This window comes from Rhinatrema bivittatum, chromosome 1 (assembly GCF_901001135.1).
Source record: "Rhinatrema bivittatum chromosome 1, aRhiBiv1.1, whole genome shotgun sequence".
NCBI lineage: Eukaryota > Metazoa > Chordata > Amphibia > Gymnophiona > Rhinatrematidae > Rhinatrema > Rhinatrema bivittatum.
The window spans coordinates 7,801,179-7,818,459 of record NC_042615.1 but is presented as its reverse complement, the minus strand read 5'-3'; positions in this window follow the sequence as shown (position 1 = coordinate 7,818,459).

Sequence of the window (17,281 nt, the reverse complement as noted above, 5' to 3'; positions counted from 1 at the left end):
CGATTTATAACGATAAATTGTTAGAATCTCTATTGTATTGTGTTTCCATAACGGTTTAAGACGATATTAAAATTATCGGACGATAATTTTAATCGTCCTAAAACGATTCACATCCCTAGTGTGTATTGTACAGAGAACTCATATCTCAGGGAAAGAGTAACACACCTCTGACATACTCCCTTCCCAATCCCCACACACCCAGACTCTAAAAAACCCTCATCCCATTGCTCTCCATGAGGAATGTGTGTGTATTGTACAGAGAACTCATATCTCAGGGAAAGAGTAACACCTCTGACATACTCCCATCCCAATCCCCACACACCCAGACTCTAAAAAACCCTCATCCCATTGCTTTCCATGAGGAATGTGTGTGTATTGTACAGAGAACTCATATCTCAGGGAAAGAGTAACACACCTCTGACATACTCCCTTCCCAATCCCCACACACCCAGACTCTAAAAAAAACCCTCATCCCATTGCTTCCCATGAGGAAACGCTTTGTGTGCCTGTGGATGGGAATATGTTCCCTCTGTGCATCACTTTGCACTTTTCCCACATTAAATTTCATCTCCCATTCAGTTACCAGTCTCCCAGGCTCACAAGCTCCTTCTGCAGTTCCTCACAACTCTGAATCATTTGCTGTCATGTGCAGATTTGAATGCCTCGTTTATGAATGTGACTCCTGTCTGTGTTTATTAGCAAATCCTCTTGATTTCCATGTGGAGCCTGCCAGAACGGGAAGTACCACTGAGTAAGGGGGTGATGGGCAGTAGGAGTCTGGGAGAAAGATACAAAGTGCTTTCCACAAGGAACTGGGAGGAGAACTTCTAGATTTGGTGAAATGTTTTGTGAGAGCGCAGCCCGGTGAGCGCTGATCCTTCAGGCTTCGCTCACGTGCTAGGCAGACCTTTTTGGCATGGCGACCGCACAGACCTGCTAGAAGGAAATGTCCCCTAGTCCTGGACAATTATTCCTTCTTCTGGGGAATTCTGCTCCCAGTGTTTAGGGATGAGGAAGAGGAGAAGGTATCATTCTCTGTCTTGAGGGAATGAAAAATTATGAAGTCCAGCGCTGGATTGTTGGAAAGTTGGAGACTCAGATGGAAGGTAGAACCTGGCCTTCAGGTGACTGCTTTATCCCAGGATTAGTGCAAGAGTCTTGCAATCCCCTCTCCCAATCTACCTCCAGCACACTGCTCCCTCATACCAGTGGCAGTGGCTCCAGCACATCTCTCCTGTCTTTGGTGGTATTAACTCTGGCACAGCACCCCTCTTAGATTTTGCAGAACCCCCTGAAAATGTTGATTCTCTAGGCTGTAGCCCAGTTTACCTAATGGAAGCACGTGTCTACTTTATCCTCTCACACAGAGGATGTCTCTTCAAGGGTCTTGCCCAGAAGGGAAGGGTAAGGATGGCTGTTATAGTGCGAGATTCGATCATTAGCAAAGTAGATAGCTGGGTGGCTAATGGTGTGAGGATTGCTAGGTAATTTGTCTGTCTGATGCGTAGAACGTGGACATAGGCAGACCTGCGCCAAAATGGCCAGAGCCCGTCATTAACCGAAGCGCTGCCCCGCAGTGGCGAGGCGGAGTCCTCAGGGAGGGGGAAGGGGGTAAGGCCACAGCACAGCAGCATCGAGCCATGACACGGCAATTCCTCCCCCACTCCCTGCCCGGCTTCAACGAGAGAAGGAGTGGGAGGAGTCGCCCGTGCTTAAGATGACGTTGACGGACCTTTAAAGTTCCACAGCAGAAGCCACCTGGCCCCCTTTTTTCTCCTCCTCGCCGGTAGCTTTCTTCCCTCTCCCCCAAACAGTCTTTCCCAGCCGACGTCGAGAGGAGCCCAGGCCTGTACTAGCATGCAAGGGGTAAAAAGGGATCGTGGGTTGCAGGCTGCCGACCCGATTAGCATGGGGAGGGGTGAGCCAGCAGCAAAATTGCCCCGAGTCACAACAGGAGGGGTGGGACAGCACAAAACATTGGAGAGAGGCCGGGAGGGGTGGGCCGGCGCTGCGGAATAGTCCGGAAGTTCCCACACTCAAGCGCCCACGTGCAGGGAGCGCTGGTAGCCAGAACGTGCAAACTAGAAGATCGCAGGAGCACACCATGGCATTACAGGCTGCAGGTTCAAATCCCCCTAAGATAATCCAAAAAAAAAATAGGGGGGAGGAGAAAATAATTAAGAAGGTGGGGGAGCCCGGTAGCCTATAGAGGTGTGGGTGCATGGAGGCTGGCAGCAGGGGCAGTAAGGCATTTATGCCCAGTGCTCTAAGGGCAGGGAGTGGAATTTCAGCTTAAAAAAAAGAAATGGCAACGTGACCTAATGGTCAGAGCTGTGGCCTGGGACCCAGGAAACCAGGGTTCATACCCCACTGTAAAATGGGGAGCTAGCCCTGACTATCGGCGAGCACCTGCGAGAGCAGTGGCCTCAGGCTCAGTTACCAACACTCCCCTAGGTCTGCATACAGTGGTTCAGGAGTCAGGATGCAGGTTGCGTTCAGGAGCTTCAAAAGAGAGGGACAACATTAAGGTCACCAATGCAGAGATCTTGGCATCCGGAATGCAAGCATCATCTCGATGAGGAACGCGCACAACAATGATGAACAGTCAAAAAAGAAGCTGATGCAGACAAGGAACCAGTCGAGAGTGGACAGACCAGTGCACTGGCACCAACAGGCGTCTGGAGCACAACACATTGGATGAACCCCAAATGAATGACACTATGACAGCCACCAGCCAACCTATGGCAACAAGGACAGAAGCATCCATGGAGATAGAACCGTAGCAGCACACCCCCGGGAGGACGATGGTTTCACACACATCACACCAGAGAGCCCCCATGAAGGTCCACAGCCACAAGTCAGCTGGAACGAGGACCAACACAGACATACAGGCAGCAAGGGGTACCCATTTCCACCGAGCCACCCTCCGCCTTCTTCGTATGGATGCAAGAACAGCCCGGATATGGCAGCCAGCCATTTGCTGTCCTCCACTCGACATATCAGAGCTTCAACAGCATAAACTGGCATCAAAGATCACCTTAAGGTGCAAACGCACTCGGCCCAGCCCCAGGATTTATTATTTATTTATTATTATTTTAACTATACCGGCTTTCATGACATGGATCACATCAAACCGGTTTACATTTAACAAAGTGTGCAAGATAAGAGATAACTCAAACAATTGTAACAAGAGCATTGTAAGGAGAGTGACAGTTACAATAAAACAGGGAAATAAATAACTGGGAGTTGGAGGTGAGAAGAGGGGGATAACTTACAGCAACTTATTTACAAGGTTACAAGATTGAGTCTGATTAAATGTGATTTGTATAGTAAATGATAGTGTTAACAATGTGAAAGTGATGGCAGCGAATGACATAGTTTGTTATTTAAAACCATTTTTAATAGTGTGGTTGAGATGTCGGGTGTAGGTCTCAGTCGGGGCTTGGATAGTGTGGTTACGGTGTCTGGTGTAGGTCTCAGTCAGGGATTGGAAAGGCTTTTTTAAAAAGCCAAGTTTTCAGCCTTTTTCTAAATGTTGGAAGGCAGGGTTCTTGTCTCAGGTCCGCTGGGATGGAGTTCCATAATGGTGGACCTGCGGTTGAGAATGCTCTGGCACTGAGAGACTTATGATGAATGGTTTTTGCGTGAGGCACCTGGAGAGATTCTTTGTAGGATTCTCTGATGGGTCTGATGGATGTGTATTTTTTGAAGGGAATTTGTAAGTTGATCCGGGCTTGTTGGTGAATGACTTTGTAGATGGTGGTGATGGATTTGTATATGATTCTGTAGTGGATCGGTAACCAGTGAAGGTCCTTGAGGATTGGGGTGATGTGGTTCATTCTCCTAGAGTTCGTCAGGATTCTGGCAGCTGTATTTTGCACCATTTGTAGAGGTTTGGTATGGGAAGCTGGTAGACCTAGTAGTAGCAAGTTACAATAATCTAGTTTGGAGAAGATTATTGCCTGAAGAATTGTTCTGAAGTCCTGTGAGTGGAATAAAGGTTTTATTCTTTTTAGGATATGTAGTTTGTGAAAGCAATCTTTGGTGGTTTGGTTGATGAATGATTTTAAGTTGAGATGGTTGTCCATGATTGCCTACGTCCATGGTTGCCTACGCCTTGTATATTCCTGTAAATAGTCCGTTGCAGTTTTTATTTATTGCTTTAATTCCTCCACCTCCTGCTCTTTGTATACTCCTCCTTGTTCGCCCTCCCTGTTCATTGTAATTTCTACCTTTAAAGTTACATTGTAAACCGGTATGATGTATGCATACTAATACCGGTATATAAAAGTTTTTAAATAAATAAATAAATAAATAAATGATGGCTCCTAGGTCTCTTACGTGAGAGGTTTGAAGGAAAGATGGTGGCTTTGAAAGGGTGTTGTTGTTTTCCGGGGAAATAAGTAGAAATTCCATTTTCGAGGCATTGAGAATTAGGTTTAGATTGGTGAGGAGGTGGTTGATTTCTGTTAGGCAGCTATTCCAGAATTCTAGTGTTTTAGAGATGGATTCTTTTACCGGGATCACGATCTGGACGTCGTCTGCAAAAAGGAAGTGTTTCAGGTTTAGTTTTGTTAGTAGTAAGCAGAGAGGGAGCAAGTAAACATTGAAGAGCGTGGGTGAAAGGGAGGAGCCCTGTGGCACCCCTTGAGAGGAAGGAAAGTAATTTGATTCTTTGTTATGAATTTTGACTTTGTATCCTCTGTTGTCCAAGAAGGTTTTGAACCAGGTCAGTGCAGTGCCTTTCACTCCTATGTTTGCTAGTTGTTTTATGAGGAGGTGGTGGTTGACTGTATCGAAGGCAGCCGAAAGGTCGAGGAGGATTAGTAGGTAGGTGTGACCTTTATCTATGCCGGAGAGTAGGATGTCCGTGAGGGAGAGAAGAAGTGTTTCGGTGCTTGATTCTTTGCGAAATCCAAATTGATTCAGGGAGAGGATCTTGTGATCCTCGATGTAATTTGATAATTGGGTGTTTACTAGTTTTTCCATAACTTTAACTATAAACGGAAGGTTGGAGATGGGGCGGTAATTGTTGGGATCGTTCGCATTTAGGTTGGGTTTTTTTAGGAGTGGTTTGATTGAAGCCGTTTTGAGGTCGTCTGGGTAGATACCCTGGGACAGGGAACAATTTATGATGTCGGCTAGAGATTTCGATATAGTATCCGGGATTAGAAGAAGTAATTTGGACGGGATTTGATCAAACGGGTGTGTTGACGGTTTCATTTTCTTCAGAACCGATTGAATCTCTGAAATGGTGATGGGTTCGAAGGCGTTTAGGTGAATGTCTGTGCTTGGGAAAAGATATGTACTATTGGATGTGCCCTAGTTTGGTGGCAGTTGTTTGAGGAGGTCGGAGATTTTTTTACTGAAATGAAGAGCGTGTGGCCCACTTTGTGAGTAGGTTTATTGATTTGTTGTTTGCCTATGCCAGGTGTCTCCAGCAGTCACCGCTTTGAACTCCACAACCCTGACCAGTTGCCTACTCCGTATGCAGACTTCCAAGATGTATTCTCTAAACAGAATGCAGACACACTACCTTCGCTACGGGAGTTTAATTGTCCCATTGAGCTCCTACCAGGTACCATGCCTCCCAAAGGCAGGACATACCCTCTCTCGCTACCAGAAACTAAAGTAATGTCTGAGTACATTAAAGAAAATCTGGATAAGGGATTCATATGACCCTCTGACTCCCCGGCAGGAGCCGGCTTCTTCTTCGTGAAGAAAAAGAATGGCAGTTTCCGCCCTTGTATTGACTACCATGGACTAAACGCTGTAACCTGCAAGGATCGTTATCCTCTACCGCTCGTCAGCAAACTCTTTGATCTTCTCCAAGGAGCCCAGATCTTTACAAAGCTAGATCTCCAAGGGGCATACAATCTTCTAAGGATCCAGCCAGAGGACATTTGGAAGACCACCTTCAATACCAGGTATGGCCACTACGAGTACATAGTGATGCCATTCAGATTTTGTAATGCCCCTGCAGTCTTTCAACGCTTGTTGAACAAGATCTTCAATGTATTATATATTATTGTTCAATGTTCTTTGTAAAAAACCCCGGTCTGACTTCCCAGACCAGGGCTATCTTTTCGTTTCATGTAAACCGGACTGATTTGTATTGTATACAGGAATTCCGGTATATAAAAATTAAAAATAAATAAATAAATAAATAAATAAATCTTCCGGGATCTACTATACTCATTTGTCGTCGTATATCTAGATGATATACTGATCTTTTCCAAGGATCTAAAATCCCACCAAATACACGTCCAGACTGTCCTTCAATGTCTCAGGGACAATCGTCTCTATGCGAAACTAGAGAAGTGTATCTTTGAGCAAATTAGTCTACCGTTTTTGGGTTATATCATTTCCAATCGTGGTTTTACCATGGACTCTGAAAAGCCTCAATGAATCCGAGATCGGCCTCAACCTGTAGGCCTCCAAGCCCTACAGAGGTTCCTCAGATTCACAAACTATTACAGGAACTTCATCACCAATTAAAGCACGCTAGCTGCTCCACTCACCGCCATGACTAGGAAAGGTAGTAACCACAAAGAATGGAGTCCCAAGGCTCAAGCTGCCTTCCATGCCTTAAAAGAGGCCTTCTGCACTGGACCTTCTCTACGTCACCCAGATCCTATCACCCCTTCGTTGTCGAAGTCGATGCCTCCGCCATTGGGGCAGGGGCAGTCTTGAGCCAGTACTCCTCCAAGGGGTCTTAGTGCCCTGCTCTTTCTATTCGCACAAATTTTCCCCTGCAGAGCAAAATTATATGATCGGGGATCGTGAGCTCCTAGCAGTGAAGTTAGCTTTTTAAGAATGGTGCCCCTGGTTGGAAGGAGCACAGCATAAATTCACAATCTTCACATATCACAAAAATTTCGAGCATTTGAAGAAAGCCAATTGTTGAATCCCAGACAGGCCCGTTGGGCATTGTTCTTTGAACGCTTTCATTTTGAACTTTGTTACCACCCTGCAGCCAAGAACACTTGAGCAGATGCTCTCTCCCGCTCTCTTGAACCTAAGGATACACATGATACCCAAGGCATATTATCGACCCAGCCTGCACCCTCGCGGTCACTAATACTGTGCCAGCAGGGAAGACGGTGGTTCCATGCCATCTCTGCGAATGTGTCCTTCACTGGGCTGACTCAAAGTTGGCTGGCCATCCCGGTCCAGCTTGGACCCTTGAAATGCTAAGGAGATACTATTGGTGGCCTAATATGGTCAAAGTCTCTCGCAACTATGTGGACTCCTGTCCCTATTGTGTGCAACAGAAACCCCCAACTGGCCATGGGGACTACTCCAACCTCTCCCAGCACCAACAGAACCATGGTTGAGTATCTCCACCGACTTCATCACATATCTACCTCCATCCAAAGGCCACACGGTCATCTGGGTCATCATTGACTGATTTTCAAAAATGGGTCACTTCGTCCCACTCCAGAAGCTTCCCTCTGCTCCTGAACCGACCAAATTCTTCCTCAAGCACATCTTTCGCCTCCACGGACTACCCAAAGAGATCATCTTGGACCGAGATCCGCAATTTGCTGCCAAGTATTGGAAATCCTTGTGCAAGAAATTTGAAATCACACTGAGTCTGACTTGCACTTATCACCCCCATGCGAACGGCCAAGCAGAGAGAACAAACAGATCTTTGAAAACCTTTTTACGTTCTTACATTAATGACCAGCAGAACGACTGGTCTGACCTGTTACCCTGTGCTGAGTTATCCCACAATACTCATGTCACCTCCACCACTGATGTATCACCTTTCTCCATGGTATTTGGCCGCCAGCCATGTCTGCCTCTTCCAGTACCGCTCTCAGTGCCTTCTCCTGCTACCCAGTCGACATCCCAGATGATAAGATGGTTATGGATCCAAGTTAAGGAAAGGCTGGGCTAGGCCACCAAGCGAGCTAAGTGCTCTACTGACGCTCATTGTCGTAACGCACCCCTGTTCCGGCCAGGCCAGAAGGTCTGGTTAAGCACCAAGAACATCAGGCTGAGATTCCCATCTCAGCGACTTGTCCCCCGGTTTATTGGACAGTTTCCAATAATTTGATGCATTGGTGCTGTGACCTATCAACTGCGACTCCCTGTATCCATGGGCATCCACAACACCTTTCACGTCTCCCTGCTGAAGCCATTGGTGTTGACTTGGTCCTCTTGGAGGGCTCCTGCTCCCACTCAACTTGAAGCTGAACTGGAAGACAATACTCCAAGTCAAGGAGGTATTGCATATTTGCCGTCACAGAGGTCATTGGGAGTACCTCCTGTCATGGGAGGGCTTCAGACCGGAGGTGAATTCCTGGGAACCCTGCCATCACATCTATGACAAGAATATCCTTGCTGAATTGCACCGCCTCCATCCTGATCCAAAGCCAGTAAGGGGGAGGCCTAGAAGGGGGGGGGGGGGGTACTAATGCGCTTCCCGGCTGCGTTGGCTCCGCGGTCGGGCCTGCTTACCTGGCGCGACCCTCTACCAGCTCCGGGCTCACTCACTCTGCCACTGAAGCAAGTTTGCGGCATCCCTGGCTCACCCGCTCACTGTCTCCGATACTGGCTTCATAGCGGAGCTCCCGCAGGGGCTCCGCGTCGTACTGCTCCTCAGCCCCGCCCCTAGGTGTGCACATGGTCGATGTCACCATATTTAAAGGCACCAGTGCGGGAAACTCAAACCCGTCGCCCTCCGATGACATCACAGCTTCCCTGTATATAAGGCCAGGCCCGTTCCTCTGAACGGTGCTTTGGCAATCGGGTCGAACACTCCGGTGTCTCTAGTTTGCCTTCCTGTGTTCCAGTGTCTTGCTCCTGTGTCTTCTGTTCCAGTTTCTCTGTTCCAGTGTCTCCTGCTCCTTCGTCTCTCCATTCCTGGTAGTTCTTTCCGAACTGATCTCACAGTACTGACCTCTGCCTGCTCTCTGACTACTCTCTGATTGCTGCCTGCCCTGACCTCTGCCTGGAACTCCGATTACTCTTGACTGCCTCCTGGAACTCGACCTTTTGCTTGAACTGACCACACCTGGATTGACCTCTGTTACTGACCCTGCCTGGCTGACCATTCTGGCTTGTTATTCTGGCCTTGATTCTCACTATATACTCAGACATTCTCTTCCGCCCTCCTGCGACCTCTGGACTTCCCTGTCTGAACACCGACTATGCACCCTTGTTCGTGGTGGGCACTCCTTTGAACTTTCTCTCTCAGAGACCCTGCGAGGCCCACATAAGACCAGGCAGCCCAGGTAACCAAGGGCTCAACCTGAGGGAACCCCGGGTTGCTATTGGCGAAGCTCCAGCTAGCCTCTGTCTCCTCCTGTGCTCTGCCTCGGGAGGGCCGTACCAATCCTGCACCAGGCCAAGGGTCCACTCCCAGCACTACAGAAATCTGAGGTATCTTATAGCCAGTCTTTTTTTTTTTAATTCACACTTTATTAAGTTTTCATTTAAAGTAATCAATACATCTTACTTTAAAGAAATGGTATGTAACACGAAAACAATTTCATCTTAACATATACAATGAAATAAAAAAAAAACCATTCAGATACATCCTTTTCAGCGAGGTATAATAAACAGGTAACATAGGGGCCCGAATATAAGGGAGATATTCAAGAAAACGTTTGAAGAAAACTGGCTTAACAGAATTCTGTGTTCCTTTTTAATGACTGTCATAGGGTCTGTGCTCTAGGGATGATATTCATTTCCCTAGCATTCAAAAGGGATCTTAGCTGTTCTAGTGCATTAAATACAAAACTCTCAACTTTCCCACGTACTAAACATCTACATGGATATTTTAAGAAAAATATGTATCCTAAATTAAGTACTTGTGTTCTCAAATTCAAAAACTCCCTTCTCCTTAATTGGGTAGTTCTTGCAAAATCAGGAAAAAACTTTTATAATTTGACCGAAAAACATAGTAGGAAAATTCTGAAAATACCTTCTCATAATGTCATTAATGTCTTTCTCGGACACAAATGACCCTAACAATACACCTCAGTGCAATATCTCTAATTTTGAATTCTCAAAAAATTGTGTTAAGTTTTCTAAAGCATCTATTTGGTTAACTCCATTATTCCTACCCCCTTTGGATAGGAAATAAGCTTTGTTAGCCATAGATAGCTTTAATTCCTCAAACTTTAAATTTTCCATAAAATATTTTTTTCAGGGTAACAGATATATCCTCACCGAGGATTTGAGGAAAATTCAAAAATCTTAAATTAAAGTGTCTCAAGCAATTTTCAAGGGATTCCAATTGTTTAGATTGATTTCCATGATCTTTTATTAGCTTCAGGTTCACAGCCTGGACTTGTTGTAAATTCTATTCTGTAGAGTCCACTCTAGTGTTAAGATCTTTAAGCTGACTGCCCAAATTAAGGTTCATGGAGTGTAGTTCTGATTAAAGTTTTAAGTATTTATACTCACTGTCCTTAACTAGCCCAGTGAGGCTAGCAGACAGATCCCACAGTTTCTCCAAGGTCACAATGGCCGGTTTCGGAGGTAGTTGAAACAACTCATCACCTTCACGCTCTGGAGACACCACCGCCTGCATCGCCACTATCCTCCTCTCCTCCTCCAAGAATTCAACCGGCGATAAAGATGTCACAACTCCACCTGGGATCCTTGCCGAGGCTGTTTCCAGCACACTGGAGGAGAGTTGGAGCTGTATCGCCGTTCCTCTCTCTCAGGTTCCCCCCTCCATCGAGTGGGTGATGTCATCACTAGGCGCCAACTCCGGCAGGCTCTCTCTCGATGCTGGAGGCAGTGGAGGTCGACACTCCAGGGGACTTAGTGTAGTTTCCCCATATAGCATCGGAGCTCCCTTTCCAGACGCTAAAGCAGGGATAGTTCCTCCCGTATCCACCAAAACGGAGGTGAAAGAGGTTATTCGTTGCTGTCCCACACATAAGGGGAACTCCGGGGGGTAAGCCTTCACCTTGCCTTTTCTCTTTGGAGGTATAATTCAAAAGGCAAAAAGCAACTCAATGGAACGTCCTCTCTCCCAACCGTTCATGCCACCATCTTGGCCCCCCCACCAGTCTTTTATATCTCTTAACATTCAAGCCAAGTTGTACAGTTGCAGGTCTGGGCAACCTAGTCCCCAACCTCTTTTGGGAACATTAACGTTTTAAGGGCTTTTCGTGGCTTCTTAGAACCCGAAATACATTTCTGGAATACACGTTGATACTCTAATATGTCAGAATTAGTTTCCCAAACAGGTAATAGCTGGAGGACGTACAACCAGCTTGACAAATTAATCATTCTGAATAATTGTATTTTGCCGTTCAGTGATAATGGTAGAAGACTCCATTCCTGAAACGTAATTATCATTTTAGAAAAATCAGGGTATAGTATTACTTTTATATATATTATGAATGTCAAGCAGTATATAAATCCCTAAATATTTCATTACATCATGAACTCAGTGCAATGGAAAGGGCCCCCCCCCCCCCCCAATTGTTTTTTTAAGTCTCCCAACATATCTATTGCCTCTGATTTATCCAGGTTCATATTTATCCCTGAAAAACTCCCAGATTCCTTTTGCAATTGCATCATCAAAACATTTTGCAGTTTTGAAATCAGTATTTTGTATCTCAAATTCAATTATGCTTGGACTACTTTCTATTTTTCTCAACAAATGATCCATACTCAAAATGTAGAGCAGCGGGCACAGCGGGCATCCTTGCCTCGTGACTCTCTTTAAAAAGAATTCTTCAGATATTTGGCCATTTACAGTTACACTTGATTTGGGGTCCCCCCGCGTGCAAGGGGAGACATGCAATTTCCTCGCGGTGATGCATTCGGGCCTTCCCCAGTTCCCTCCCAGTCTGCTCCAATTAAGAAGCGGACTGAGAGGGAACTTCCCTACCCCCCTACCTAAATTCCCTCCTTCTTCCCCTCTCCTCTCCTCTCCTCTCCACCCCCTAAACCCTAACTTTTGGAGGTTTTTGTCTTTGTTTTACAACTTAATTCAGCTCCTAAGCTGAAGTAAGTTGCGCGTAGCGGCCAGCTGCCGGTGCGCGAGTCTTTGGGACAGCCATCAATGGCGCAGTCCCGGCCCGCCCCTTCAAAGAGACCCAGCAGTTAAGTGCATACCGGGGTTTACGCGCGGGGTTGGGCCCCTTCGAAAATTTGTTTGGTGTGTGCAAGGCCCAGCCGCGTGCATAAACCCCGCAATTTACATGCATGGACCTTTGAAAATCTACCCGTAAGCATTGAAAAGCTCTGTTAACAAGATTTTCTATATCATGAGACAATATATTCCATAACTTTGAAGTTGCAAGTAAGACAAATAACTCTGTTTTTAAAAATTCAAATGTTCCACACAATAATCAAAGGAATGTGAGCTGCCTGTTATGGTTTTGAGGTGTTAGAGTGGATTCTTGGGTACTGCAGTGATGGCCACTCCCACGGGGAGGGGCCTCATGAGGAACCGCAGTACTAGGCTTGACTCTATACACGCAGACACAGAGAAGTTGTATTTATTATACAGCTCAATGGTACTGTCCGGGGAGTGGACAGCAGTGAAGGTAACCCAGCAGAAGTAGTCCAGGGGTCCTCAGCAGAGGAGACCAGTCTCCCACTCAAGTAGGTGAAAGGCAGCGCGGCGTAGCAGGGACAGGTCCCGGATGTAGACACAGAGCGCTGAAGCTGAAGGTGAGACAGACTGAAAGGGTTAGTACTCACTGAAGCAGAAGCTGTATTGTTGAAGGTCCTGGCAGGCATAAGTTGATCAGTGGCAGGCACCAGACTAGGGAGAGCAGGCCCTTGAGGAGCGAGTACCCGGTATCCCAAGATAGGTACCTGAAAGAGAGCAGAAGGGCCCCCGAGGAGCGGGTACCCAGGTTAGTAAAGAATACCCCGAAGGGCAGAGAGAGCTTCCTGCGGCAGCTGGGAAGTGGCAGAGCAGCTTAGACCAGAGGCAATCCAATCCTTGCTAACTCAGTTTTTAGCAAACGAAGAGCAGGCTAAATACCAGGATCTGATGACATCACTCGGAGGGGACACCCTGAGGTTCCCGCCTTGACGTGGATAAAGACGTGGGTGGTGTGCGAGTGCGCACCCTAGGAGGCCCTCAGGAATATCATGGCGAATACCGTCGCCGTTGCCGATCTGGCGACACTGGAGAGAGCGGCATGATGACGCAGCAGCAGCCATCTTCCCAAGGCTTGAGGAGAGAGAAGGAAGAAAGGTGAGGCACAGAGGTCGAAGCTGTCTGAGTCCGACGGATGCAACACTGCCTAATTGCAAGTTGATAAAGGGTATGATATTCACCAACCCTTGAGTGTGCATGATATGAAACATACGATCCATGTTCCCAGGCAGAAACCAGGGATTAACGATCAGGGGCAAACAAAGGGATACCTGCCACCTAAGGCCCAAGTGAGACCTAATTTTCCTCCAAATCGTCCTCATTTCAGTGCATAGCAAGGATTGTTTGACAGTACTGGGCAGTTTCTCCACAGTAGCATGAAGCAGATGGGGTAGGGTCAAAGGTTGTATGTAAAAGTTGAACAAAGCTGCGATCGACTCACTTTTCAAGGGGTACAACCATTCCCTTAACACCAACATTAAACAAGGATAATTATAAGAGTGTAGATCTGCAAACCTCAATCCCCCTTCCTCCTCAGGAACAATCACCATTGAGAATTTCAACCACGCCTTGCGCCCTTTCCAAAACATTTTGTGACGCGCGTCTGTAATAACTTCAAATCTTTACTTGGGATCCCAAAGGGAACAATTTGTAATTTATAAAAAGTTTTAGGAATTATTATCATTTTAACTAGTGTTAAATCCCCACTAAGGACAAATGGAAGGAAGCCAAGCTACTCAGGTTTTGCCCAATCTCTTGAAGCAAAGGTTTAAAATTAAGCTCGTACCATAGTTTGGGGACACAATTAATCCTAATCCTTAAAAATGTAATCTTATCAGATGCCCAACTTAAAGGAAACTTTGACCAGTTATTCTTTAAATTTCCCATGATGTCCAAAGCTTCAGATTTATTAAGATTTAACCGTAACAGAGAAAACCTGCCAAAGGTTGAAATGTAATTTAGCACCTTGTTTTATCATTTGATATTATTAGCAACATATCAGCTGCAAAAAGCATAATTTTTAACTCTGTACTACCTATCCCTACCCCTGAGATATCACCATCCTCGTTAAGTTAACCAACTAGTGGTTCTAAAGATAAGATGAAAACTAAGGGTGACAAAGGACAACCTTATCTTGTTCCCCCTTTTAGGTAAAAACTCAGGGATGTAGAACCATTTACACAAATATATGCCTGCGGGGTTTTATACAAAAGTCTGATTGCCTGCAGAATGAAACCTCTATGACTGTAAAAAGGGATTCCCACTCCACTCTATCAAAGCCTTTTTCTGTGTCAAACCTAACGAGCATAGGTGCATGTAAGGTACGTGCATGACAAGTTTCTAATGCTAATAACTGGCGTCGTATATTCGCACTCGGCTTTCTCCCTACCACTTACCCAGTTTGTTCAGGTCTTATCAATAGAGGAAGCACGCCCTTAAGTCTATTGCCAATTACCTTGGCATATATTGTGACATCCAAATTTAGTAACGATATTGGTGTTTAAGAACCCAGGTCAGAGGGGTCCCTCCCAGATTTAGGAGGCACTATAATTGCTGCTTCAGACATAGTATTTGGTATCTGTTCTTTATCTGCCATTGAATTAAATAAGGCAGCGAGAGGGGAAAGTTATGCACTGTTTTAATGTCTCATAGAATAAAGAATTGTGATTTGTGTAAATGCAATTCCTTAATAACCTGAGCAACTTCTAGATCTAAGAAAGGCCTATTTAAACCCTCCAATTGTGCAGTTGTTAGTTGGAGTAACTGTAAATCTTGAAAAAACTATACTTGTTTCTCCCTATCAGAATTTTCTGAACTGTATAGTGAGGTATAGTAATCTTTAAAAATGTCTCCTAATTGTAAAGTAGAAGTAGCAAGGCTACCATCCCGCCTCTCAACACTACTGATAAATTTAGAAACATTTTCGGTCTTTGTCAAATTTGCCAGCATGCGGCCAAATTTATTGCCATGTAGAAAGAATTTATGTTTAAACATGAATAAGGCATCTTTAGCTTTTTGATGAATTATGTAATTTAATAATCATTGGGTGGTAGTTAACTCATCCTTCCAAATAGCAGAGTTCCCTTTCTGCCACTGTTCCTCTAAGTGGGAGCACTGAGAGGAGAGGAGAGGAGCACCTTCCTGGTGGCTGGAAAGAATCAGTAACGACTGCTTGGAGACATTTGTAAAACTTAAATATTATTGGGGAGAAGTAAGCTATTGGGGAATATTATTTAGTGTGTTCATGTGTTTTGTTTTAAATAGATAGTCAGGCAACAAACAGAAGTTTATGTCTTTGTATTTCCCAACCCTCCCACCCACCCCTAGCTCAACCTTTAACTTATAGCCAACTGTCACTTTCAAACTTTAAAATAAATAAAATCAGCCTTTTAACAAACTCTGAAATTTACCATACCTTATCAAGAGTTGATCATTCCCTTTTAGGTCACTACCACATATACACAATTTTACACCCATAGCATCCTAAAACGTAATTAGGAACTGAACATATTTAATAGGGATGTGCAGAGCAAAAGTTTATGTCCATATGTCCAAAGGGGGTCCCATTTGCGGTCAATATGGACATAAAAAAAATTAAATGAGTTGGGTATATGTCCATATGTGCAAAAAAAAAAATTTAAACCCCCTCACCCTCCTTAATCCCCCCCCCCAGACTTACCACAACTCCCTGGTGATCGAGCGAGGAGTGAGGACGTCATTTCTGCAATCCTTGGCGAGAAGCATGTGACGTCGCGCCACGTCGAGTGACGCGGCGCCACGTGATTCCCGGCGAGTTCGCGCCGGAAGGCTCGTTCGGCCCAAAAGGAACTTTTGGCCAGCTTGGGGGGGTCAGGAGGTCCCCCCAAGCTGGCCAAAAGTTCTTTTTGGGCCGAACGAGCCTTCCGGCACGAATTCGCTGGGAATCACGTGACGCCGCGTCGGAGTGACGCGGCGCCACGTGATTCCCGGCGAGTTCGCGCCGGAAGGCTCGTTCGGCCCAAAAGGAACTTTTGGCCAGCTTGGGGGGATCAGGAGGTCCCCCCAAGCTGGCCAAAAGTTCTTTTTGGGCCGAACGAGCCTTCCGGCGCGAACTCGCCGGGAATCACGTGGCGCCGCGTCACTCGACGTGGCGCGACGTCACATGCTTCTCGCCAAGGATTGCAGAAATGGCGTCCTCACTCCTCGCTCGATCACCAGGTAGTTGTGGTAAGTCTGGGGGGGGGATTAAGGAGGGTGAGGGGGTTTAAATTTTTATTTTGGCTCAACAATCGCGATTTCCAACATATCCAACATATCTATGTTGGATATGTGGGAAATCCGATCGTATATGTCGAATCCTTTTTTTAAGTTAAAAAAAAATATGAGTAGCGTTTTACATATGCGGTCAATACGAATGCACATCCCTAATATTTAATATGAAGGCAGCAGTCCAGCAGCAAGAGGGGGGCCTATCAGTCTTTTGCATTGAGTGTCACATGTAAGATTTTTTACCCACCAGTGAGAAGTTGTACATGTGCATGTGATGCAAAGAGCTCCTGGCTCTCAGAGTACGAGTCCGATCTCTGGAGGCTAGAGTGGCAGACCTGGAGGAGCTGAGGCAGACAGAGAGGTACATTGATGAGACCTTCAGGGACATAGTAGTCAAGTCCCAACTTCAGATTGGCATCCCTGATGCTTCCTTGGAGGAAGAAGGTCTCATGATAGGAGATCATCAACCGGGTGCAGCAGGAAAGGATCCTGTAGCAAGGACCTGCTCTCCAGGTGATGCATTGTCCTTTCGTGCCGAGGATATCTCCCCAAGGCCTACTGCCCAGGAGGGAAGGGTTAGGTCAGTCATCATAGTTGGTGATTCGATTATTAGGAATGTAGATACCTGGGTGGCTGGTGGGCGTGAGGACCACCTGGTAACATGCCTACCTGGTGCAAAGGTGGCGGACCTCACGCATCACCTAGATAGGATTTTAGACAGTGCTGGGGAGGAGCCGGCTGTCGTGGTACATGTGGGCACCAACGACATAGGAAAATGTGGGAGGGAGGTTCTGGAAGCCAAATTTAGGCTCTTAGGTAGAAAGCTTAAATCCAGAACCTCCAGGGTAGCATTCTCTGAAATGCTCCCTGTTCCACGCACAGGTCCCCAGAGGCAGGCAGAGCTCCAGAGTCTCAATGCGTGGATGAGACGATGGTGCAAGGAAG